The sequence below is a fragment of the Microcaecilia unicolor genome, chromosome 2, assembly GCF_901765095.1.
Source record: "Microcaecilia unicolor chromosome 2, aMicUni1.1, whole genome shotgun sequence".
Taxonomy (NCBI): Eukaryota; Metazoa; Chordata; class Amphibia; order Gymnophiona; family Siphonopidae; genus Microcaecilia; species Microcaecilia unicolor.
This window is the reverse complement of record NC_044032.1, coordinates 136319160-136345504: the sequence shown is the minus strand read 5'-3', so window position 1 is coordinate 136345504 and position 26345 is coordinate 136319160. Positions and strand designations below refer to the sequence as shown.

The 26345-nt window shown below is 40.2% G+C and overlaps 1 protein-coding gene across 2 annotated transcripts in view; it reads left to right on the top strand.

Annotated features, from left to right (window-relative positions):
* The window catches only part of HAPLN1 (hyaluronan and proteoglycan link protein 1), a 134966-nt gene that overhangs the window by 61559 nt on the left and 47062 nt on the right, over positions 1-26345 (top strand). The window lies entirely within an intron of this gene.

Below are 26345 nucleotides of genomic sequence, written 5' to 3'. Positions count from 1 at the left end.
ATGTGGATCACTATCTCCTACAGCTTTTGAATTGTAGGGTACAGGGGATTAAAGGACAGGAAGGAGGTGAGAGGCATGGACAGTCATCTTCATGTAATGAAATGAGTTCCTTGTGTAGCAGAATGCATATTACAAGTTTACTATTCTAAACACCAGTTTTGCAAAATCATTTCTGAAAAGCATGTTTTACCCGGAAAATACAAAATGCTGAAACTGTGGCACTTGGGAGCAATTCTACAACTTGGTAGCTCCAATTAAGGTTTCCTGAGGATATGCAGTTGGAGTCTTATCAATAGTAGCATCTGAGTACCCAGATTCTATTATAAAATGCTAGTGTAACCTTGTATCTGCGCCCCTGACAAATACATGTTTGCAGTTATACCAGCCAAAACCTAGTGTAACTGTGGACACATAAGCGCATAAGCACCGCCATACTGGGAAAGGGAAATGGGACTTGATATACCACCTTTCTGAGGTTTTTGCAACTACATTCAAAGCAGTTTACATATATTCAGGTGCTTATTTTGTACCAGGGGCAATGGAGGGTTAAGTGACTTGGCCAGAGTCACAAGGAGCTGCAGTGGGAATCGAACTCAGTTCCCCAGGATCAATGTCCACTGCACTAACCACCCCTGAGGCAGTACAAGGAGAAAGGAGGTGACTTTGGCAATGAATTTCTTCGACAGGCGGCCTTCGGCATCCCCACCAGCAAAAGCATGGTATATCTAATGTGGGAGTGGAGGGAGAGCAGAGGAAGAATGTGCCCCCCCCCCAAAAGCAGTAAAACAATCTCATACCAGAAAACTGTTGCTCCTAGCAGATTCCATTATCGAGGCATTAACTTTGGAACACAGTTCAAAAAGACCAAGGGTCCATCAAGCCCAGCATCCTGTCTCTGACAGCTGTCAATCCAGGCTTCAAGAACCTGGCAACCCCCCCCCCCCAAAAAAAAATGAATAATGTTCAATGGACTCTGTCCAAACCCCCCTTAAATAACTCCGTAAGGCCAGCTGCTGCCACCACATTCTCCGGCAACGAGTTCCAGAGTCCAACTACACGTTGACACATAAATTTGGCAGGGGCACTTACAACATTCTGTAGGTTACATACTTAAGTGGAAGCCCCATCCATTTCCTGCCCTTGATCTGCTTATGTATACACCCCCTTACTTGTATGTGTTATGTCACTTAAGCATGCCATTGTAGAATAGCACTTAGCTGCTATTACTCTTATATGCATAAATGCTAGTATTTAATACATTTATTTGTCACCCAAAGGAGAAGGAAGTCAATAGCACAACAAGGCATTCAAACAGAAGAAAAGCACAAAGGGTCCTCAGGAATTGGTATGAGAAACAATCTTTATTTACAGATCCAACACGGGTCATGTTTCAGCAAGTCGTCTGCATCAGGGATCAGATTTAATGTTATTCCTACAGATATAAAGCAGTAGTATTCTGTCACGTACAAGAGTCCAAAAGTCTGTATTGGACTCCATTGCTCCAAGGAGCACGTACTAACAATGAAGCATAACAGCAAAAAACCGAACGACTGCTAAAGATAAGCATTCCTTTCCACTGGAGTATGCTGGGCTCAGTCGCAGTCTGAAAAACCATTTACATGTGTAAGGGTACATGAAGGGTTATGGAATTGCCCTTCACTTGCTTTATTCCACATGAAGCATATGCAAGTGACCACAAACTTTAGTACATGTTATGTTATCAAGGATTTATCTCTCGCCAACTCTGATATTTCAGATTCAAGGTGAGTTGCAGACATTACAAAAAACTGACAACAAAACATCAGGAAAATTACAAATAAACCCAACTACTTGTCTCCAGCTACTACATCCTGTTTCAGAATCTTTCAGACTTTCAGAACTTGATTTTCCATTTCCTTTGCCTCGTTTGGGATAGAGACAGCATTCTGTATGTGTCATAAATGAGTCAAATTTTATTTCAGGATATATTTGGCAGTCTTGCTTTGAATCTGTATATTTTGGTAATCTTCCTCACCATTCCAAAATCCACATTAAGTGGTTCAAAACTATGAACAAAAATGTTATTCCTTTAAAATGTAGGTTTTTTTTTTCACTTCCTTATGCCATTTAGTACCTGACAAGAGATATATATGTATCCTATTATTTCCCTACTTGAATCTCTCAAACAGAAAATGTTGTAACCTTTGAAAAGCAGTAATTTAAGTATTTCATGCTGTTTCATGTCAGATGTAAGGAATCTCATCAACAGCTTCAACCTTTAACCATATTTTAGCCCCTTAAGATGGAAGCTTTTCCATGAGCAGAAAGCAGTACCAGATCTCATCATTCTGGCCATTTCTTGTCATTGAGGTTGGCATTCCTTCACTCAAACATAGTAATTCCCTTAAATCTGCCTCCATGCATTAGTTTACCCTGGTCTAAACAAGACCATTGATGTATCCGTTATTTAATAACTGTATGTTCCAGCAAATGTAAGTAGACTTCATATATCCAGTGGAATTTAACAGCTTTATCTTCTGTTCTTTTTATTTAAAGTATTTATTATTTATGCTTCCATTTATAGTGGACAATTCTGTCAACTACACATCAGCATTTATATGTCCCTTCCACGTATAAATGTATAGAATAAAAGAATTTACATATTTAAGGGGGTCTTTTACTAAGGGTGGAGGAGTGGCCTAGTGGTTAGGGTGGTGGACTTTGGTCCTGAGGAACTGAGTTCAATTCCCAGCACAGGCAGCTCCTTGTGACTCTGGGCAAGTCACTTGACCCTCCATTGCTTGCCATGAGTGGGAAAGCGCAGGGTACAAATGAAATAAAAATAAGGCACATTCACATTTTTAGTGTGCACTAAAATTGGGTGCATGCTAAACATTAATGACACCCATAGGAATGCATTGGCATCTCTAACATTTAGTGCACGCCCAATATTAGCACGTGCTAAAAATGTGAGTGCGCTTTAGTAAAAGGAGGTCTAAGTGTGCACTTACCCGTGATTTTAATACCTTCTTTGGCAATCCTAAAACCAAACTACTACTACTACAACTTAACATTTCTAGAGCGCTACTATTACAGTAAAGCATGGCATTACCTTACTTTGAATTACCATTCTGAGTTTTTTATGAGTTAAATAATCTTTCAGTCTCACCAAAATAATACTAATTGTTTGCCTCACTTAACCATGCATGGTTAACTCATTGTCAAGTATTATACCCAAGGAATTAATCTTCTGAAGTGAAAAAAGCTCCTCTCCATCAACTTTGCAAGAAGTTGGAAAATCTAAAACAGAGATACTAGATAGTAACAGAGTTTGCATTTTTGCCATATTCAATTTCAACTTATTTGCACTCATCCATTGATTCAGTGTCCTTAAAAATAAGCCCCAAAATTCTAAAGTTTCAGAATGAGAATCTTTTATTTTGAAGAAAAATTGAATATCATCTGTGTATATGTGATATTCAATGCCAAGCCTACCCAACAAGACGCAAAGAGGTCGCAAAAAGATATTAAATAATGTAGCAGACAAGACAGATTCTTGAGGTACCCCACAATCCAAGTTCAAACAAGAGGAAGAATCATGACTATCAGCCACACAAAACTGTCTAATGCTGAGAAAAGTAGAGAATCATTGCAATACCATTCCTGCTAGACTGATGCTTTCCAATCAATGTAACAAGATTACCATCTGGTATGATTACCAGAATCAAGAGCTGTAGATATATCTAAAGACACCAACAAGTAAGCATGACCTTTGTCAAAATTTGTTTAAATTATATCTAGCATAGAAATAAGCAAATAAGCAAGTATCATGATTTGAGTGAAATCCAAACTGATACTTATCTAATAGCTGATGATTATCAAGAAAATCAATTAATTGTTCATAAACAGCTTTTTCTAACACCTTAGCTAAGAACGACAAAGACAAAATGGGTTACAATTTAATATAACTGTAGGGTCCACTGAAGACTGCATGAACCATCGTGCAAATACATACTATCAAGAAAGAGTGCACACACTTCGTGAACAGTGCACACTGTTTCAAAAGAGTGCATGCCCATTTTGAAGAGTGCACTCTTAACAACATTGATCCCTTAATGGAAAAATGCCAAAAGCTCCCCCCAAAAACAAGCATTCCTATAAACAACAAAGGAAATCACACGACACAAACCCAGAGATTCCATAAAGGTCACCCAAAACTGGGCATGAATCCCAGATCAGCACCCAAAATAATTAGTTAATGGGCTCCAATGACTTCATCATTGGAGCTAAAATGCACGTAATTTGCACTAATTATGATTTGGGCTCTGATCTGGCCATATGCGCTATTCTGTAACAATAGGTGCCTAAATTGTATTGCATATAACTCAAAGGGGGTATGGCCATGGGAAGGGCATGGAGCGGGTCAACGGCATTCACAAAAGATGTGTGCAGTGTTGCAGAATAACAGGGTAGAACTACCCCTGATATGATTCCAGTTCCATTGAGGCCTGGCACCAAGAATTTTGCTCAGGAGTTGTTGAACCTGGGTCTTTTGCTTGCTGGACAATCAAGCTCCTATTAGATTTTTTTTTAATGGTATTATAGGATCATATGTAGGAAGAGCTTGGTTGACCTTACATGAAAGAATGAATTAATCAATCCATTTAGGTAGAATTTATTTATAAAGGTCATATAATGCATCATTGACAATGTTGAAGTGTGGTCTTCTGTACTATGGTGACCACAGTAATGGTATAATCTACCAAAGTCAAACAAACAGGATGAAAAAGGGATATCAAATATTTGAGTAGTACTGTATGTTGTAGAATTTAATTCCTAAGGAAAGGATGAATCTAAATGGGTTTCCTGACATCTTTTCTTTGTAAACTGTACTGTTTTGTTATAGTAAAGTTACACCTAATCACACTGACCACCCTTCAACATCTTCTGTCCTTCTGTGACTGTTCTCTTGTGCTTGACTGCTTAAATATTTTAAATTTAAATGCTTTACTTTTTGTCTATTAGATTGTAAGCTCTTTGAGCAGGGACTGTCTTTCTTCTGTGTTTGTACAGCGCTGCGTACACTTTGTAGCGCTCTAGAAATGTTAAATAGTAGTAGTAGTAGTAAGTACAGAAACTTCAAAACTGGATATTCATTTGATCCACTTATTAGAGTGGAAGACAGAATATGTCATTAAAAGGCATGTGGGGTGATTCCAAGATGGCGGCCGAGTAAGACGTAAGGAAGATAGCTCCGCTGTTACCCACTCTACTCCTGGAATATTTTTGCCTTGACTATTTGTGAAATCCTAATAATATGCCTAAGAGGAGAGGTAAAGCGCGAGCAAGTCCCGTTACTCCCTCTTTACCTAGAGCTGGAACGATGGATCACTTCCTCGTACCAGGCACATCGAAGGGGACTGGTTCGTTGCTGGAGGGATTAGGGAGAGGCCTGCCGTTCCCCCAGCTTGAACATGAGATATCTTTCAGCCCCGAAATGAGGCTTCCTCCTCCTATGCCGGCTATGATGTCAATTTCCGACCAGAGACCCCTTGGTGCGCAAGTCGCGACGGGGTTTTCTGGCATGGGCCTGAGTCGATGCCTGAGCAGCCGGGGAATCCTTCTGTGGAGATCGCAGAAGTGAAGCGAGGAGAAGCTGTTTTTGTGGAAGAACTCGGAGCAGTAGGAGGTCAATCAGCTTTAACTCCAATTTTCACAACTGATTTCTCAAGTAAGTTGTTTTTACCTGAAAAGCCTCAACAAATAACGTTGGATAATATTTGGGAAGCGCTTGTAGGCTTAGAAGCCTCACTTACACAGCAATTTACTCAGTTAAATAAGAAATTCACGTTAGACAATGAAAGGATCGCTGAAATGGACATGACGTTAAAGTCTTTGGGCAAGGAAGTTGAAACTAATTCTTCTGCAATTAAAACCTCTCAACAAATACAAGTAAATTTAATTAAAGAGAATATGTATCTTCAAAATAGGATTGAAGTACTAGAGAACTATCAACGTTCAAATGCCCTCAGACTGATACATTTTCCTAAGCAAGTTGCTATTTCCCCATTGATAACCTTCAAGCAGTATTTAACAGAAGCTTTAAAAATCTCAGAAAAAACACATCCACCTATCTCAAAGATTTTCTATATAGAACCGTTTCGTAAGAAAGATTCTTTACAAAGTGAGGAAGTTAAAGCTCAATCATTGGATTTAAATTTGACTCAAATTATTGAAGGAGACAATGAGGGTTTAACAACTGCAACGCTTAAAGTGATTTTCATACTTCAATCGGATAGAGACTGGATACTCAAACAATTTTTTCTGAATAAGAGACCTGATTTTCTAGACTGTAAAATTTGAATGTATCCAACCGTCTCAAGAAATACCCAAAAGAAAAGACAGGAATTTCTGAAACTGAGACCAAAGGCAATACAACTTGGAGCTTTGTTTTGGCTGAATTTCCCCTGCAAGTGCATGATAAAACTTAATTCAATTAAGTATGTATTTTTTGAGGCTAATCATTTAAACTCTTTTTTGGAGGCAAAGCTGAGAGACTTACACCCTCCATTATCAGGAACATTAATAACTTCAACTCCATAAATATTGTATATTGCTTGGTATGCTTATATCAGCCTCCATTTGTTAGACTTTGAAGTTGTCTTCAAAAAGTTGAAATATTTTCCTGAAAATTGTGATAATTCTCCCCAATATTGTGGACTATAGACGAGTAATGATCTTCTTGTTATTATAATTTTCCCTTTTTATTTTCTTTGATGTATTTTCTAAAAATTTACCAAGATACTAAATCATCTTTATCTGTACTCAAGATATCATGCTTGAATGTATTTTGAAATATATAAATAAATAAATAAAAGGCATTTGGGGTCAGTGTACTAGCACTTAATTAAAGCTAGCACTTAAATGCATGCTCTGAGGTTGTTACCATGGTTAGCATAGATGGGTGCACCAACATTTAATACATCTGCATATGTGCTAAACAGCACTGTTTTTGCTTCATTATAGTGGTTTATATTGTATACTGTTTAATGCACATGAGAGTACATATATGCCTTTCTAGCTTTTAACCCTGGCTGTCATTTTACTGGTAATGGCACAGAGCTATCATATCTCTTCTGATTCACTTGGCTTTTAGCCTTTTTACCTGCCCCATTCTCACACCGCACAACAGTCCCATTCCTTGACCTCCCACCTTGTATCTACCACTTTCTTCTTCATTCATTTCTAACACATTTGCTGATATTGGTGGCTGCTTGTTTATATAACTTTCTTGTTACCTTCATTATTGAATTTCCTTCAAATTTTACAGCTTTGGGACTACTAGTCCTTATATTGTCAAAAGGCTAGTTATACCTGGAAATGACCACTAGAGGGAGACAGCATAGCAGAATGAAAGCACTATTGGGATAATTCTATAAAGTGGGTGGTAACATTTCCACACTGATTGTGTGTATAGACTATTAGAATAATGGCATATATACAGATAAATGTGCACATATGCATGCAAATGTTGAAAATCCACTTAAGCACTATTCTGTAAATAAACACATATCTTACAAAGCTCATTTTTACAGATAGGCATACACATAGGTGGAGTCTGGGCACAGTGTGGACTGAACACAGTTATACATGTAACTTATATATATATATTATGGGTCAGATTCAGTAAATGATGCTCAAATTTAAGCAACGGGGAAAATCCATGCTGAGCGCTCTCTACAGAATAGGGCTTAAAGTAGATTCCTGTGCCCAACTGTGGGTGCGAGGACATACACCAGCTGAAACCTGATGCAAATCCTGGCATGCAAGTTGGGTGCATAGCTCCAGTATTCTATAACACCCCTGACCCTCCCATGGCCACACCCCTTTTAGATTTCACACGAGACACGTTAGGTGCACAGCATTATAGAATAGCACATAAGCAGATGCATACCCAATAGTGCCAGTTAAATGCCAATCAACTCCAATTAATGTGAATTGGTTGTTAGCACCCAATTGACTAATTAGTGAGCATGTACATCTGGGTTTCTCAATGTTTACAGATTCTGCTAGAAGTTGCTTAGTATACCAGCTATGTGGCTGGCATTTAAGGGCTCATGCCTAAATTATAAGCATACAGTATATCTAAGCTATCTTAGTAGGCGCCTATTTTCCTTTACAGAAAATGCACCACCTAGGTACCCTCCACGTGCCACAATACTGGCATTTTGTTATATAATTACCCCAGTCTGATTGATGCATAGTTGTGATGCTCTAGACAATAGGACAATAGGTGGGGGGGGGGGGGGGGGGCACAGGAAGGAATCATAGGATGACCTTGGCAATGTTTATGGTGCTACAGCATTCCACTGATTAGGACAAGAGGAAGAGAATATAGCTAATTCAAAAAGGGATCGTGCCTCAGTGGGGCAGTTGTGTGGGAGAGAGACGCTGGAAACCCTTATTTTCTAAGGCTTCATCTCTGGATAGCTCTAGGATAGGCCATGAGAGACAGTAATCTGCAGGGACATCCTATATTCCTGGGTGGTCATATGCCTCCTCCAACCCCAAAGTGCTTCCTGATATCTCTGATAGCTGAAGGTGAGATCTTCTCTGACTGTGACATCTGATTCTGTATTTAAAGTGGCCAAGAACAAGGTGTTGGGCCACCTAGAGGAGTAAGGACGTCTCTGGTGGCCCAAACAATCTTTATTATTTCCATAGTCTTTCTCATTTGTGGCATATAAGCAGAAAATCTGAAAGGGAGTTATTTGGACCATAAGACTATCACGGAGTAAAAGGAGCATTCGGGGAGAGAGTAAATTAATTATTTGCTTTGGTCTTTATTGAGGAAGATAAAAGAGAACTACCTATTCCAGAAATGGTGTTCAAAGGTAATGACATGGGGGAACTGAAACAAGTCTCAGTGAACCTGGAAGATGTAATTGACAAGCTAAAGAACAACAAATCAGATGGATAGTATAAACCCCAGAATGCTGAAGGAACTCAAAACTTAAATTACAGATCTATTATAAATAAATTATTGTTAAAATTATCTATGGTACATGAACATTAGAGTGCCCAATGTAACACCAATTTTTTTTTCAATGGTTCTGTGCTGATCTGGGAAACTACAGACCAGTAAGCCTAATCTCAGAGTGGGACAAAATGATAGATAGACTTAATTTATTGTAACAGAGTTACCTTGGCTTTAGCTAAGAGAAGTTTTGCATTGCCAGTCTGCAACTTTTTTTGAAGGCATGAATAAACTTGGATAATGGTGAGGCAATACATGTGGAGGGGCATTTTTGATATAACATCTAACTTTGGATGTTTTGCTCAAAACATCCAGAATCCGAATAGCAAATATAGCTGTTTTCAAAACAGCAAAATGCCTATCTTTTTTTTAATGGCCACTTGCTAGATGTTTTTGTACTCTGTACATTTATCTTTTTGGTCCATTAAAAAAAAAAGTGTCCACGTGAAAAATGCAATCTAATAGACAAAAAAAAAAAAGTAAGCAAATCAATTAATGTGAACGGGAAGGAAGAGAGGAGGGTAGGTGGAGGCGAGCGGTTACAAGTGGTTACGAGTTAAAAGCATTGTTAAAGAGGTGGGCTTTCAGTCTAGATTTAAAGGTGGCCAAGGATGGGGCAAGACTTAGGGGCTCAGGAAGTATATTCCAGGCGTAGGGTGCAGTGAGACAGAAGGCGCGAAGTCTGGAGTTGGCAGTAGTGGAGAAGGGAACAAATAATGATTTATCCATGGAGCGGAGTGCACGGGAAGGGGTGTAGGGAAGGACGAGTGTGGAGAGATACTGGGGAGCAGCAGAGTGAGTACATTTATAGGTTAGTAGAAGAAGTTTGAACAGGATGCGAAAACGGATAGGGAGCCAGTGAAGGGACTTGAGGAGAGGGGTAGTATGAGTAAAGCGACCCTGGTGGAAGACGAGACGGGCAGCAGAGTTTTGAACCGACTGGGTACAATAGGTGTTGGGTGGGTTTTGGAGAGCTAATTCTTTCCACCTCAAATGTAACAGAGTGGACTATGGACCTGGGTCCGCTTCTCCATATTGCACTGCACCGACCACTAGGCTACTCCATGTACCTGCTTGTTGTTCTAATAGGACTGGCTATAACATCTGAGGTTGTCATAGAAGCTGGTATATACTGTTTCTTTTTCATCTTTGGGGGAATGGGAGGGGGTCAGTGACTACTGGGGGAGTAAAGGGAAGAGTCATTCCTTTATTCTTCCAATGGTCATCTGGTCATTTAGGGCACTTTTTATAGCTTAGTCATTGTTAAATCAGGTCTAGATCAAAGCATCTTAGTTTAGTCCTGAACGTTTTCGTTTTGTTTCATTATGACTGAAAAATGTCAAAGTCTTAGGAACATCCAAATCCCATCCATAACATGCCCCCCACTTGCCTCCTTGAGATTTGAATGCACAGCAAACAAACTGCATAGAAAAACATCTGGAGAATGGGTTTCAAAAATACCGATTTGGACACTGATGAGAAAAACATCCAAATGCTGCTTTACGCCACTTTGTAGACATTTTTCTAACCCCACAGTGTATCTAGATTTTCAGAAAGCTTTTGACAAAGTCTCTTCTGAGAGGCTCCTGAGGAAATTAAAAAGCCATGAGATAGGAGACAATGCTCTTCTTGTGGATTGGGAACTGGTTAAAAAAAAAACAGGAATAGGATTAAATGGCCAATTCTCTCAATGGAAGGAAGGTAAATACTGGAGTGCCACAGGGAGCTATATTGGGATTAGTGCTCTTTAAACATATTTATAAATTATTTAGAAATGGGAATGACCAGTGAAGTGATAAAATGTGCACATGACACAAAATTATTCAAAGTTATATCGCATGAGGACTGTGAGAAATTGCAGGAGGACCTTGGGAGGCTGGAAGACTGGGCATCCAAATAGCAGATGAAATTTAATAAGAGCAAGTGTAATAAGTGATGCACATTGAGAATACTACTACTACTACTACTATAGTGCTACTAGTCATACACAGCACTGTACACTTGAACATGAAGAGACAGTCCCTGCTCGACAGAGTTTACAATCTAATTGTAATCTAACCCAAATTATAATCTAAATGATACTAGGCTCCACATTTAGAGTCAACACCCAGGAAAAGGATTTAGGTGTTATTGAGGACAATACATTGAAATCTTCTACTCAATGTGTGATGGTGGCCCAAAAAAAGCAAATAGAATGTTATGAATTATCAGGAAAGGAATAGAGAATAAAAAAGAAAATTATACACCATGACCCTCATTTTGCAAGCCCTATTCACATTTGATACTTACATAAACCAGCACTTATATGTTTATCTTGCTTCCTTAATCCCCCCGTGGTTTTTGTCCCCTGCCCCCAAATGCCAAACTGAGAAGTGAAACTGGTCACCATGACAGCATCAGGATAATACCAGGTTACATTTCTACAGATGCAAAGATAACCAGCTATGTGCCAGCACATACATGGTTATATTGTCATTGTACAAAAGAACCGGGTGTATGCCAGCACATAATTCGCTTTATGCTGACTTTGAACCCATCAATATACTTTCATTATTTAAAATGGATGTTTAGCCTGCACACTCCCAGCTCTTAAATATCCATTTCTCCTGTATTTTAGAACAGGTTCTACACCGGCAGATTCTGTTTTAAAATACTGGTGAAACGTGAGATGCATTGATCTGCACATCTCAATTCCTGCTTCTCTAACCTGTCTAAAATGGGGCTGCCCATCAACTTTTATCCACTTGCTTTATTCATGCCTTCAAAAAACGTAGTAGCATGGTGTGGTGAGACATCCCTTAGCTAAATCTATGTTGATTCTGTCCCAGTGAACCATGTTTGTGTATATGTTCAATGATTTTGTTTTTTATATTAGTCTCCACCATTTTGCCCAGACATGACATCAGACTCGCTGGTCTGTGACTGTGTTACATTGCCTACTTTCCGATCTTCAGCTACCATAGATAATTTTAATGGCAGGTTACAGATTGCTAATAGTAGATCTGAAATTTAATTTTTGAGTTCTTTCAGTACTCGGGGGGTGTACACTATGCATCCAGGAGATTTTCTGCTTTTAGCTTATCCACTTGGCCTAGCACATCTTCCAGGTTTATTGAGATTTGTTTCAGTTTCTCCATATCATCACCTTTAAATATCATTTCCTGCATAGGTAGCTCCTTCACAGCCTCCTCAGTAAATACTGAAGCAAAGCATTCATTTAAGGGGGAAGTTATCAAGATGGGCTACCGTTACCACAAGTTGTGCTATTTTAGGACAGGATCCCATTGCATACAATGAGACCCTGTGCTAAAATAGAACAACTTTGTAACATAGCCTGTATTAAGGGTAGCCAGTGTTGATAACTTCCCCCTGCAGTCTCTCCACTAGGGCCTTGTCCTCCCTGCATGTGCCTTTTATTCCTTGATGATCTAATGGTTTAACCAACTTCCTTACAGGCTTTCTGCTTCTAATGTACCTGAAAAAGGTTCTATTAAGAATTTTTGCCTCTCTGGCAATCTGCTTTTCAGATTCTCTTTTAGCATTCCTTATCAATGTTGTGCATCTAACTTGGCAGTACTTATGCTGCTTCGCGTTTTCTTTATTCAGATCCTTTTGCCATTTTTTGAAAGATGCTCTTTTATCTCTAACAGTCAACAGTCATTCGGCCTTCCTAATACATGTAATACAACCAGTCTGGATTTCCAAGATGATTTTTTTAAACAATGTCCAAACCTGATTTAAAATCTTAGCGAGTCTTTTACTAAGTGGCGGTAAGCCCAATGTTGGCTTACTGCTCGCTAATCCGGAGCTACCGTCGGGCTATTGCAGCAGCCCGGCAGTAATTCACATCCTTAGCTTGCCATTTCAGGCACTACAAAAAATATTTTTTATTTTTGTAGTGCCAGTATTTACCCGGTGGTAATCCACTGGGTTAGCACGGGAGCCCTTACCACCACCTCAGTGGGTGGTGGTAAGTGATCCCCCCAAAATGGCCACACGGCAAGTGGTACACTTACCGCATGGCCATTTCTTAGAAAAAAAATGACAACCTTTTATCTGCTGTGGTAAAAGGGGGCCTCAATACATGTCAAAAACACATGCTGACACCAGTGCAAGCCCCCTTTTTACCACAGCTTAGTAAAAGGGGCCCTCAATCTTTGTAGCTGCTTCTTTTAGCTTTTTGTTTTAACCATTTTCCTCATTTTATCATAACTGCCCTTTTGAAAGTTAAATGTTAACACAGTCAGGTTCCCCAGTGTCTTCATTCCCCTTCTTAACTCAAATTTGATCATGTTATGATCACTGTTACCAAGGAGATCCAACTTCATTACGTCTCGCAACAAGTCCTGCATGTCACTGAGGACTAGATCTAAAATAGCTCTCCCTCTTCCTGGACTTGCTGCTCCATAAAGTAGTCATTTATTTCACCTAGGAACCTTACCTCTCTAGCTTTTTCTGTCATGATATTTATCCAGAACAAAACAAAAAAAAAACACAACTGCTTACAAAACAGTAGATAAAAAAACAACAAAGCAGTGGAATCAAATGCATTTATTGGAACAATAGCCAACGTGGCCATGTTTTGCCCTCAGGCTGTGTCAGGGGTACAAACTATCAAAAGTGTATATAAATATATCATATACACTAATAGTTGGATGAGAACCGTTATTCCAAAAATCTAGTTCCACTTATCTGCTACTTCCAACTGAACTGATATGCATTAAGGTAATGGTGTAGAGTTGTGGGGAGTGGGTTTTGGGGGGGGGGATTTGGGGGGCTCAGCACACAAGGTAAGGGAGGTATGCACCTAGGAGCAATTTTTGAAGTCCACTGCAGTGCCCCCTAGGGTGCCCGGTTGGTGTCCTGGCATGTCAGGGGGACCAGTGCACTACAAATGCTGGCTCCTCCCACAACCAAATGCCTTGGATTTGGCCAGGTTTGAGATCACTGGCATTAGTTTCCATTATCGGTGAAAACCGATGCTGACCATCTCAAACCATCTCAAACCATCTCAAATGTCATCTCTGACATTTGGCCAGCCCCAACCGTATTATCGAAACGAAAGATGGCCGGCCACCTTTTTCGATAATACGGTTCGGGACCGCCCTTTGCAGCGCCAGCCATATAGATGGCCAGTGCCGTTCAATTATGCCCCTCCATGCGGCTTAGTAAAAGGGCCCCTAAATTATGTGCATTGCTATAGAATATGCTTCGGTTTCTGCGCCATATATAGAATCTGGGGGAAAGTACCTCAAGGCGGTTTACAATAAAAAAGTTAGTAATTAAAATACAATTGTAAGAAAGCAAAAAAATAAAAAGACAGAGAGAAATGGAGAAAAGGGGTGAGCATTAATTTGGTACTATCAGAGAGAAGGTAAAGATCATTCAACATATGATTCTGCTCAGTAAGCAAAACATCATGTCGGCTTTGCTGTACTCAGCAGGTTCCAGGATAATTACCTTTTATGATGCTGTGCATTTTCCCATTTCTCTTTACAATAGGTATTACACTAATGTTTTCAACACGCATATTCTGAAAAGTCTAGAAGCCATAATAATATCATAGTAACATAGTAACATAGTAGATGACGGCAGAAAAAGACCTGCATGGTCCATCTAGACTAGATAAAATAGGAATATGTCAAAGGGAATTTGGCATACCATTTACTACACAGAATAAACTTCAATGGAGTAGTTCTGTAAAAAGGCACCTATGTTCAACTCCCAAAAACTGCACCTTTTTTTTAAAGGCAAAATAGGCTTCTTTGTGCCCTTACAAAATAAGCACCCAGGACTAGTTTCAGTAGCACACGAATCCGCATGCACAAAATTACACCAGCTCTAAAGAATGTCTAAATTTGTAAACATATTCTGTGTATCTACTCACATATTTTATAAAACATACGTGCAAAACAAAAACAAAAAGGAGGTGAAACCCTCACGAAACCGTGGAATGAAAGATAAAAAGTGAGGAGAATGGGTGAGGATACCAACACTTGTATATTTTATTTAAAAATAAAAAATAAAAAATTACACTGTATAAAAATGACCCGACACGGCCGTGTTTCGGCCAAAAGGCCTGCCTCAGGGGTCTTTACAACCTAAAATAAACAATAAATTGAGGAATATTGTTACAATTATAGCATGTCGGGTCATTTTTATACAGTGTAATTTTTTATTTTTAAATAAAATATACAAGTGTTGGTATCCTCACCTATTCTCCTCACTTTTTATCTTTCATAAAACATACGTGCACCATTAAAACTTCACCCAGGAATACCTATGCATAGATTACATTAAGACAGTGGTTCCCAAACGTTTTCGGTTCACAGGGCCCTTTTACTAAGCCGCATAAGGCTCTACGTGTGCCCAACTCACACCAAAATGGAGTTACCACCTGGCTACCGTATGGCTCTTGTGGTAATTTCATTTTTGGTGCGCATCCAATACACGCATCTGAAAAATAATTTTTATTTTTGGATGCGCGTATCAGATGTGTGCCAAGTGGTATTTGGCGCGCATAGGTCATTACTACCCAGTTACCGCATGAGACTTTACCGCTAGGTGAATGGCTGGCAGTAAGGTCGCAGACCCAAAATGGACACATGGCAATTTTAAAATGGCCTTTTTTACAGGCATGCTGAAAAATGGATTGGGGCACGCCCAAAATCCGTGTCTACACTACCGCAAGCCAGTTTTTAGCGCACCTTAGTAAAAGGACCCTCAAGTGTTCAAGCAGTTTTTCACGGTGCTTCCCCCTCCCGACCACACATTTCTCCCCCCCTCCCCCGCCACACATTTCCCCCAGCAAGTCCCACTGCAATTACATACAACACATTTCACCTGCTCAGCCTTTGAAGAAAAAAAAAATACCTTAAGCACATTGTTGCTCTATGAAAATGTATCTAAATGTACAGAAAGAGAACTTAATATACCAAAACCTGTGTTTAAAATGAAACGTGTAAACGCCTACAGGGAACTATAAGACTGTCTGTGACTTCATTCAGCAAATAGGCTGAAATCTGAAAAAAAATAATCAACTCATCTCAGACCGCAGACCTAGAGACATTGCACAGTTTGGGAAATGCTGACATAGAGATTCAGCCTGGGTTGTCCTCGGAGAATTTCATAGATATTTTTGAAAAGAAAAAGTGCCAGAGAAGTCAGCAGCAATAACTAATTTTAAGGGTGGTTAATAGCTGCTGCAAGGTCTCATCCTCTGCAACCTTAATCCCCACAAGTATAAAACAATTAGTTTGCACTAAGTAAAAAAGGCGCAGGGGCAGGACATGTCAGAAAACAACACCCACACTGGAGCAGCGCCATGAAAGTTTATTACAGGGACCTTCAGAATACTACCCTGTAGCCCCAGATCTAACTTGCAACTTTCACATTTTAACCCTTAGTCCGTGAAAAATGACTTGCTGGAAGCGGCTAATGCCTGGATCAACGTCAAAGCAGGCTCCTCATCATCCCATTTACAGATGCAAAACCCTGCGAAGATCGACGACAAATATCCCACATGAGCAAGTTTGGCAGCAGCAGGCATGAAAAAGCAGTGGCGTGCGCAGGCCATTCCATTAGTGTGTGTCTCCTTCCGTTGCGCCCCTGTGAGTTTGTCACAGCCCACGAGGGTGCCGTGGTGCACAGTTTGGGAAATGCTGCATTAAGAGGTCCTTTTACTATGCTAACATGCGCTGAACACTGCTTAACATGGCGTACCACAGGACACACTCAGGCATCCTGCGGTAACTATAAAATGTATGTGCTCTAAAAGCGTACTAAAAACTTTCAAGGGGTGAAGAGTGGGCATTCTTGTACTAATCTGTCAGCATGGCTACATTACCGCGCACCAACTGGTTAGCGCAGGATTACTGCGTGAGCCTTTACTGCATATGAAATAGGTATCAGTAAGTGCTCTCAAGGTCATTCTTTTTTAATGTCCAAGGAAACAAATAGGCAAGTGATCTACAGTATCCAGAAAGAAACAAAAAAAGGAGCAGATCACAGGAAAAAAGCCAAAATGTCTAATTTATTCACCGCACATATAAAAGGATCAAATCATAAGTGAAAAGTCTGACAAGATCTGAGTCAGGGGCTTCAGTAACAACCTGAAGGTGGTCCCACAGATTATCACCTACAGGTTAAAACAGCTTCAATTCCTGAGACACAGCAAAAAGTGAAGTGGTGAATAAATTGGACATTTTGGCTTTTTCCTGTGATCTGCTCCTTTTTTGTTCAATTCTTTTTAAAGGTCATATAACAAAAGACAACATTAGCTCCTGGTCGTTTTTAATACAAAAATTGGAAAATCGGCCATTTTACTGTTGCGGTGAAAATGGCCTTAACATGTGGGAAAAACCTGCGTACGGTCAGGGCCGGTCTTAAGGCGAGGCGACCGAGGCGGCCGCATAGGGCCTTGCGCTCAGGGGGTCCCCACGTGGCGCGCCTCAGGTTGCCCTGCCCTGACCGCCCGAGCTCCACTCTCCCTCCCTCCCAAGTTCAACAACGCGTGACGGCGATGTGGTGGGGGCGGTCCGCCCCAGATGTCAGCGGGTGGTGGTAGGGGGTGCTCCGAATCTGCTCCCGGTGCTTCTCGCCCTGTCCTGCCTTTAAAAAAACAATTTGATACACTGGAGTAACAGGCAGCAATGCCTCGCGTCTGCCCTGCTACTAAAAATCTCTTCGACGACGTCGTTGGGCCTTCCCATATTGAGTCCCACCCTCCTCTGAGGTAACTTCCCATTACCACGAGGGCGGGCAGGACTCAATGTGGGAAGGCCCAACGACGTTGTTGAAGAGATTTTTAGTAGCAAGGCAGACGCAAGGCACTGCTGCCTGTCACTCCAGCGCTTTGAAATTGTTTTTTTTAAAAGGCAGTGAGGGTGGTGGGCGGCAGGAGAAATGAGCTGGTAGGTGGGGAGAGACTCAGATGGGAGAAGGGTGTGGGGCTCTCAGGTGGGGGTGGGGTGGGGAGGGGGGTTCTCAAATGGGAAGGAGACTGAGGTGGGGAGGGGGTTCATGAATGGGAGAAGCAGAAGGCGGTGGGGAGGGGGTTCTTGGATAGTTGAAAAGGATGGGTGGGGAGGGGACTGGGGTTCTTGGATGGGAGAAGGGGACTGGGTCTGAGAAGGGGCAATATAGGAAAATGGGGGCCATGCCTGGGGCTGGTGGGAAAATGGGGCATGCGTGGGTCAGGTGGGAGAATGGTTCTGAAAAGGGGTGCCCTAATACAAGGCATGTGGATGAAGGGGGCTGGAACTGGGGGCTGAAAAAGAGGTTAGGTGGGATAAGGGGGCTAGTACTGGGACTGGAGGCTGAAAAGGGGCAGGGGCTGAAACTGGGGACTGGGGGCTGAAAAGGGGACAGGGAGAAGTGGCTGGGGGGCTGAAGCTCGGGACTGGTGGGAGAAAAGGGCTGGGGCTGAAATGGGGGACTGGTGGGATAGTGGAGCTGGAACTGGGGGCTGAAAAAGGGGCGGAGAGAGGGGCAGATCCTGGATGGGGGAGCAAGAGGGAGGGCAAACCCTGGATGGATGGGAGAGGGAGGGCAAATGGTGGATTGAAGGGGCAGAGAGAAAGGGCAGACAGTGGATGGAAGGGATAGAAAGGGCAGACAGTGAATGGATGGGGGAGAGAGAGAGGGCACAGGGGCAGATGGTGGATGGAAGGGGCAGAGATAGATGGCAGATGTGGATGGAAGGTGCAGGAAGAGAGGGCAGACATTGGATGGAGGGGACAGCAGAGAGGGCAGACACTGGATGGCAGAGAGAGACCGAAGACAGATGCTGGATGAAAGGAAAACAGTGAAAAGAAGATGAAGAAAGCAGAAACCAGAGACAACAAATTGTAAATAAAATATATATATATATTTTTTTTGCTTTAGGATAAAGTAGTATTGTAGATGTGTTAATAAATGTTTATAATAGAACATATAAACAAGGTAATCTTTTTATTGGACTAATTTTAATACATTTTGGCTAACTTTCGGAGAACAAAACCCCCTTCCTCAGGTCAGGACTGGATACTGTAACAGTACTATACTGTTTTGGATGTTTTGGCCTCTGAAAGCTAAATGTATTAGTTCAATAAAATGGTATTTTATTTTCTATATTTGTTTTATTTCTATTTGTTAATTTGTAAAGTGGTGATTGGTATTTGTTAGTTTTTTTTTCAAATTTACATCTATTGTCTTTATATTTTGCACAGTACTAGAGGACATTTTTTGTTTCTGTGGTGTTGCATTGTATGCAGAGTCTGGCATCTTGGGGTTTCATTTTATTTTTTGTCTAAATAGAAAGTTTATGATTACTTATTCTATAGTGGATTACGGTGTATCTGTGTTTGTGAAAAAGACATGGCTTTCAGTTGGCATTGACTGTGCAGGATTGACAAGCCCTGGAGCTGGGGACCTTGGAGCTCGGAGGGAGGGGTGGCGGGCCCTGGAGCTAGGGTAGGGGCGGAGTTAGGGTGGGGGCAGGGCTAGGGTGGGGCCCCATCAAATTGGTCTGCATAGGGCCCCGCACTTGCTAAGACCGGCCCTGCGTAAGGTTACTCTATGGCCAGTTGGATCTCTAAAGTAGGTACACTCTTTCCATGCGCCTATTTTTTTTTTATACATGTATGCTCAGACAGTTTTATAAACAATGTTGGTGAAAGTACTTAAGTAAAAGTTAAAGCAAATGCATGCTTTATTACTTAAGTAAAAGCATAGGAAAGTACACATACAATCTTTTTTTTACTTAAAAACTAATTGCTTATTATAATACTATGAGGTCCTTTTAGTAAAGTGTAGTGCACACAACGCGGGCACTCGGCACACTCTCAGACTTATTCATCCCCTTGCATCACTTATTAATACACCAGAGTCCACTTTTGACAGAAATTGGGATTTATTTAGGCCACAGCCAGGAACATCTAACATTGTATTTCTAAACATAATGCATAACATATTCATTACTCGTCATATTCTCTGCAAATTTTGGTCGAGCTTGGGTACACAGCTTCACTCAAACGTTGCCTTTATTGCCTCACAGGTTGTGCCGTCCAAGTACCCTGTGTCTCCTCTCAGTGCTGTCTCTCATAGCACCCGTTGTCTTTCGGTATATCCGTTGAAGGATGCACCTACCATCTTTTTAAACCCGATGTTATGGGCCTTCTGGCCGTCCAAGCCAGGAGACAAGCTGTGACTCCGTACATTTTCTCAATACGTCTGCTACCATGCAGGTATATATTTCTTTGCTTAAGTTTTAACTTTTCCAACAACAATTTTTCAAACAATGATTTTCCACATAACTTATAACTGTTGGCTGTTAAGCTGTTGTGTACCCGTCACTGTCACCGTATAACCGTAGGCTGACATACCTAGCTGCGACAAATGCTGCCTGGTATTCGGGAGGGTGGGCTGGGTCAGCGCTGCTACTCCTGTGTTCGCTGGTCACAAAATGACCGCTTCTCTGTAACCTTTTTGGCACCCCTCCTTTCTTCGTCCCTCCCCTTTCTTTTTAACTCTTTCCTTACCAGATTCCCTTGTAGTTGTTCTGTCACTACTCTCTCCTAACCCCTCCCCCCCTTTTCCCCTGATCTTCGTTGGCCTTCATCCCATTGGTGTGTGGCCTCCCCTTATTGGGTCAGCCTGGTTCTATAACAGAATTAGTATGCGCTAAATACTAAGAAGCCCATAGGTATAAAATGGGCTTCTAAGCATTTAGCATGCGCTAAGCTTTAGACAAAATGCTCCTATGTTAATAAAACTATAATGAATGCAACTGCTGTTAATGGTTTTATCTCAACAACTTTATTATTCTAAAATTCAATCCACTTGTTCACTTTTAGTGAAACTAAGGGGGTCTTTTACTAAAGATTAGCTTGCGTTATCTGCAGCAGGGCCCATAGGAATAAAATAGGCCCTGCTGCAGATAACTCGAGCTAATCTTTAGTAAAAGACCCCCTAAATTCTGAAAATGACTGTCACTTATACAGGTACACTTGCTAGTCATTATTACACCAACACAGCTAAATGGCATTCAACATATGTACTGACAGAAGTGTACTGTTCAGTCTTATAAAAAGATTCTTCACATCAGGCCTGGCTGCACTACCGGTAGTTCTGATGTTTTCTGCCTGAGTCAGCAGATACTTTCCTTATAGCAGATACTTTATCATTTACCCTGTGGATAACTTGGGATGCAGGCTGCTGCACCTGCCTCAGAACTATCAAATAGATCAGAGAAGTGTTGATTGATTGTCTGTATGAGCAAGTCATAAGAAGCTTACAAGTTGTTTTCGATGATATCTTGTCAATGAGTCTCATAGGAAGCCTGGTAATGGCTGGCAGCAAGCAGTCCATGAAGATCTTCTGTTCTAACTGCAAAATGCTCAAAGACTGAGCAAAGGTTTATTACAGAAACAAAATCAAACAAGAAAGTCAACTTACCTGCAGTTTAGTGCTGATAGTATCGAATTAATCTTCACTATGCTGCTGGGCAGGGATAGGAGAAGGGAGCTCATACTTGAAGATTTTGGAAATGGAATGAATTGGGAAAACATAAGAACATAAGTGTTGCTATACTGGGAAAGACTGAAGGTCCATCAAGCCCAGTATCCTGTTTCAAACAGTGGCCAATCCAGGTTACAAGCACCTGGCAAGTTCCCAAAACAGTATAATACATTTTATGCTGCTTATCCTAGAAATAACTGTTAAATAATTGTGGACCGTCACTCTGTCCCATGATAAAAAATAACAAAAAATGTACACAGAGTGTATGAATGCAAATATAATAACCCTAAGGGCTATTTAACTAGGGTGAGGAAGAGTCTCATATGTAATACACGATAATATTTCTTTCACTCAACAGGTGAATCGCTTGTTCATGTTCATATCTTAATCATTGACTCAGCCTCCACCATCCTAATTGTACTAACAAAAAAGTGACTTGCACAAAATTCTCAATATGTTAATGCACACTGCACTTATCTTAGGCAGGTTGGTGAGCTCTTAAGCCCCGACAGGTCCCCGTTTCGTGTTCACTTTGTCAAGGGGGAGTGCCACCAATTCTGTCGATAAGAGAAAGAAAAAAGGGGGGTCAAGTCACCTGCAAACTAAACACAGCCCTCTTATTTTAACCTCTGTTAATATTTGCACTTTTTCGCTATATTTGCTGATGGCTTACCCGATTACTGCCCCAGGCATCTATGTGTGCTGGCTCATTCTGATAAACCAAAATGGCGACAGCATTTTTTTATTATTAACGACAGGAAACAGCTGATGGAATCACGCTGGACCTCAGTACGTATAGACGTTATATGACTCTTAAAGGTATAGTCCCTTTGTAAAACTGACTTAAGAAAAACATCTACAACGAACCCTGAAAAGAATCTTAGAAAAAACCTTAAGAAAAATATATCAGAAGAAACTACCCCATTGGATATATGTATTTAACCCACCAGGTTCTGTTGTGCCCAATGTGAAAATCCAAAAGGTTTCACGCTGTAAGACTTTTCTATTGAAATCACCACCCCTCTTCAGGGGGATACTTGCTCAATCACCATACATTTCAGATCTTCTATAGTATGCTTCTGGGACACCCAATGTTTAACTAAGGGTGCACCAAAATTCTGGGCATTAATGCGTGATCGGTGTTCAATCAATCTTTCTTGGAAAGATCTAATTGATTTTCCAATATAGTATTTGCCACATGGACACACAATGTAGTAGATGATACCCACTGAGCGGCAGGTAGTACTCCCCTTCAATGTAAATGTTTTAGCATTGCAGCCAAATTGAATTACCTCACTAGTTACTCCCACCTCTAGATCATTTATAAATATGTTAAAAAGCAGTGGTCCCAGCACAAACCCCTGGAGAACCCCACTATCTACCCTTCTCCTTTGAGAATACTGACCATTTAAACCTACTCTCTGTTTTCTATCTTTTAACTAGTTTTTAATCCACAATAGAACACTATCTACTATCCCATGAATCTCCAATTTACTCTGGAGTCTTTCATGAGGTACTTAGTCAATGCCTTTTGAAAATTCAGATACACAATAGCAACTGGCTTTTATACACATGTTTGATCACTCCTTCAAAGAAATGTAGTAGATTGATGAGGCAAGAATTGTCTTCATTAAATCCATGTTGGCTTTATCTCATTAATCCATGCTTATGAATATGCTCTGTAATTTAGTTCTTGTAATAGTCTCTACCATTTTGCCTAGTACCCACGTCTGTCTCACCTGTCTATAATTTCCCGGATCACCTCTGGAACCTTTTTAAAAAATCAGCGTTACATTGGCCACCCTCCAATCTTCCATGACCATGCTTGATTTGAAAGATAAATTACATATTACTAACAAAAGTTCTGCAAGTTCATTTTTCAATTCTGTCAGTACTCTGGGATGAATACCATCCAGTCCTGGTGATTTGCTACTCTTCAATTTGTCAAATTACTAGTTTACATCTTCCAGGTTTACAGAGGTTTGATTCAGTTTCTCTGATGCTGAGATTAGATGGCTGATGCTGGGGTCATATGGGAAAATTATACCAAATGCCTGATAAAATAGAAATTTGAAAAGGAAGTCAACAGGCCTACTGACATGCACCATGGACAATTCTAAATCTAAACCCATGTGTATTATTCAAAGCTGTGCTTGAAAAATTCTTTAGTGCAATAGTACTTTTACTTGTATGTGAAAGAATCGTTATGTAACAAAGTGAAAATGGTTACTTTGTTATAAGTAAAAGTAATGTTTTTCATTATCTTGTTATAAGTAAAAGTACTGAAAAATGATACTTAAGTGCAATACAACTAGTTACTTTTACTTTGTTACTTTGTTACTATATGACTGTGTATAAGAGCCCCTTTACAAATAATTTATAAAAAATTTATTTTAAAGCTTAAAAACGTAAGGTGCCAGCCTTTTCTGCACTGTACTTTCTTCAGGTACTGGTTCAGGAAGGGAATAAATCCATAACCACCAGGACAGTACAGACAATTTGATGGGATATGGTAAAACTGTGGGAAGGATACGGATTGAATTATTGAGATGAGACTACAATCCCTAATTTTCAGTTCTGTTTATCAAATTTAGAGGAATTAACACTGGGATTTAGCTTTTTCTGCCTCAATCCAATTCAACTGTATCCTTTTGGCAGGTTTAGAATTTAATCTCTTAGTACTCTACTTATCTTGAGATCTTTTGCACATTGTTGTAATGTTCCTTTAATGGTTAATGTTCCATTGATAGCTAATTCATCATTTTGAGGTTGGAAAAAGAGTTTGCTGTGAATAGTTATTTATACTAGCCAGTGAATAAAAATGTAGCCTATTCAAAACTAGAAATAAGATTATATAGGAAACCAAATAGGGATGAATATTTATCTATTTATGTATTAATTTATTAGGATTTATTTACCGCCTTTTTTAAGGAATTCACTCAATATATAGTATAGTAATAATAAATCAAACATGAGCAATAGACAGTTATGGCAGTAAAAATATGAAAATAACAAAACAAACAATAAAATGAAAATGAGTGCATAGTGAAGCAGTTTAGGTCTGCCCTGCTCATTTCCTTGTCCTTTAGCCTCCTTGCTCTGTTGGAGTTGGTTTTCTATATCAAATATGCTTGGGCTATGATCTCAGCATGATCTAAGTGTAAGATCACATGAACACTTGCATCCCGTTCCATTCAATTTCCATACTACCTCATTTGCATACTCATGAAATACTAATTTGTCCAGGTTCATGAGATTCAATGAGGAAAAATGCCAACACTCAAATAAATATTAAAAACATTGCTTATTACAGGGCAAACATTGTCATTCATTACAAGATGAAAGACCAAGTCTCATGTGCAGCAGTCTATCCAAGCTAACATATGTAAATCCCAACTTTATGATCACTGTATTTGATTAAGTTATATCCTTGTCCTAAGATGTTGCATACCATATTCTTATGGTTTAAACTCACCAGTCAATGAATCGGAAGAAGCACCAGTCCACATTCCCAAAGGCAAAGTATCAAAGTAGTAGCAACAGAGTGAAAAAGTGCTCTATCTGATCCTTCATGGCATATCACGAGGCACCTTCAACCATGGCTCTCCTTGAGAAGAGGACAACAAAGTACTATCATAGTAGAGAAAACAGGACAACATGAAAAAGGCAAACATCATCAATATGGAATGACTTTCGGTTACAACAAAAGAACTGGAAACTAGGGGGCCCTTTTACTAAGACGCGTAGGCGCCTATGTGCGTCAAGTTAGAACTACTACCCAGCTACTGTGTGCTCTGGGTGGTAATTCTAATTTCTATGTGCATCCAAAATGTGCGGCAGAAAATCATTTCTATTTTCTAACGCATGGCACTAACCAAGTGGTAATCGGCAGTGTACGCGCACTGACGATTACTACCCGGTTAACGTGTAAGACCGTACCACTAAGTCAATGGGTGATGGTAAGATCTCAGGCCCAAAATGGACACGTGCTGATTTTTATTTTGCCATATGTCCATTTTTGGCAAAAAAAAAAAGGCCTTTTTTTGCAGGCATGCTGAAAAATGGACCTGCATGTGTCCAGTACATGCATCTACACCAGTGCAGGCCATTTTTCAGGGCACCTTAGTAAAAGGACCCCTAGGTTTTAAAAAGCCCTGAGCTGAAAGACCCCTGGTCCAGATTGAGTACCCTACTTTTAGGATTTGATCAATAAGGCCTGACAAAATACAGAAAGCAATTGAAAGAGCCAGACCTAACACCAAAATTGGTATTAACATTATAGGAAGAAGAACCCTTCTCCTTTCAATAGGAGAATCAAGTAGCATCCACCAAAAGTACAACAATAACTTGCCCATCTACAATTTACAACCTGTTCGCTATAATAAATGAAGATAGAAAATGTGATCATATTGATTCTAAGAACATCATGGTGATAGAATAAAACTATAAGGAACTATACAGAACTGAAGACCAGTTAATACTGAATTGAGTCATCATGGTCAGCCATAGAAAAAGCTAACATTCAAATATAGCATGAATTGACCAAATGAAAGCTTTTATTAGCATCTCACACTGTAGAATAACAAACTGCCCTGAAATGTACAAAGTAACATATTGAGCAAGTATATCAAGTTCTCCATGAAACTGTGACAAACTGCACTCATCTAAAGCATGAGAATGAAAAATTCATCCAGCAAGGAATATTTCACAAATGCTTAACAGCATCATCAACAGATCAAAATGCACAAAAAGTACTGACTTGCAAAGGCAAAAATCCAGAAGAGATCTCCATCTTAAGTGTGGACAAATATTCAGATAAATTTAAGCATAG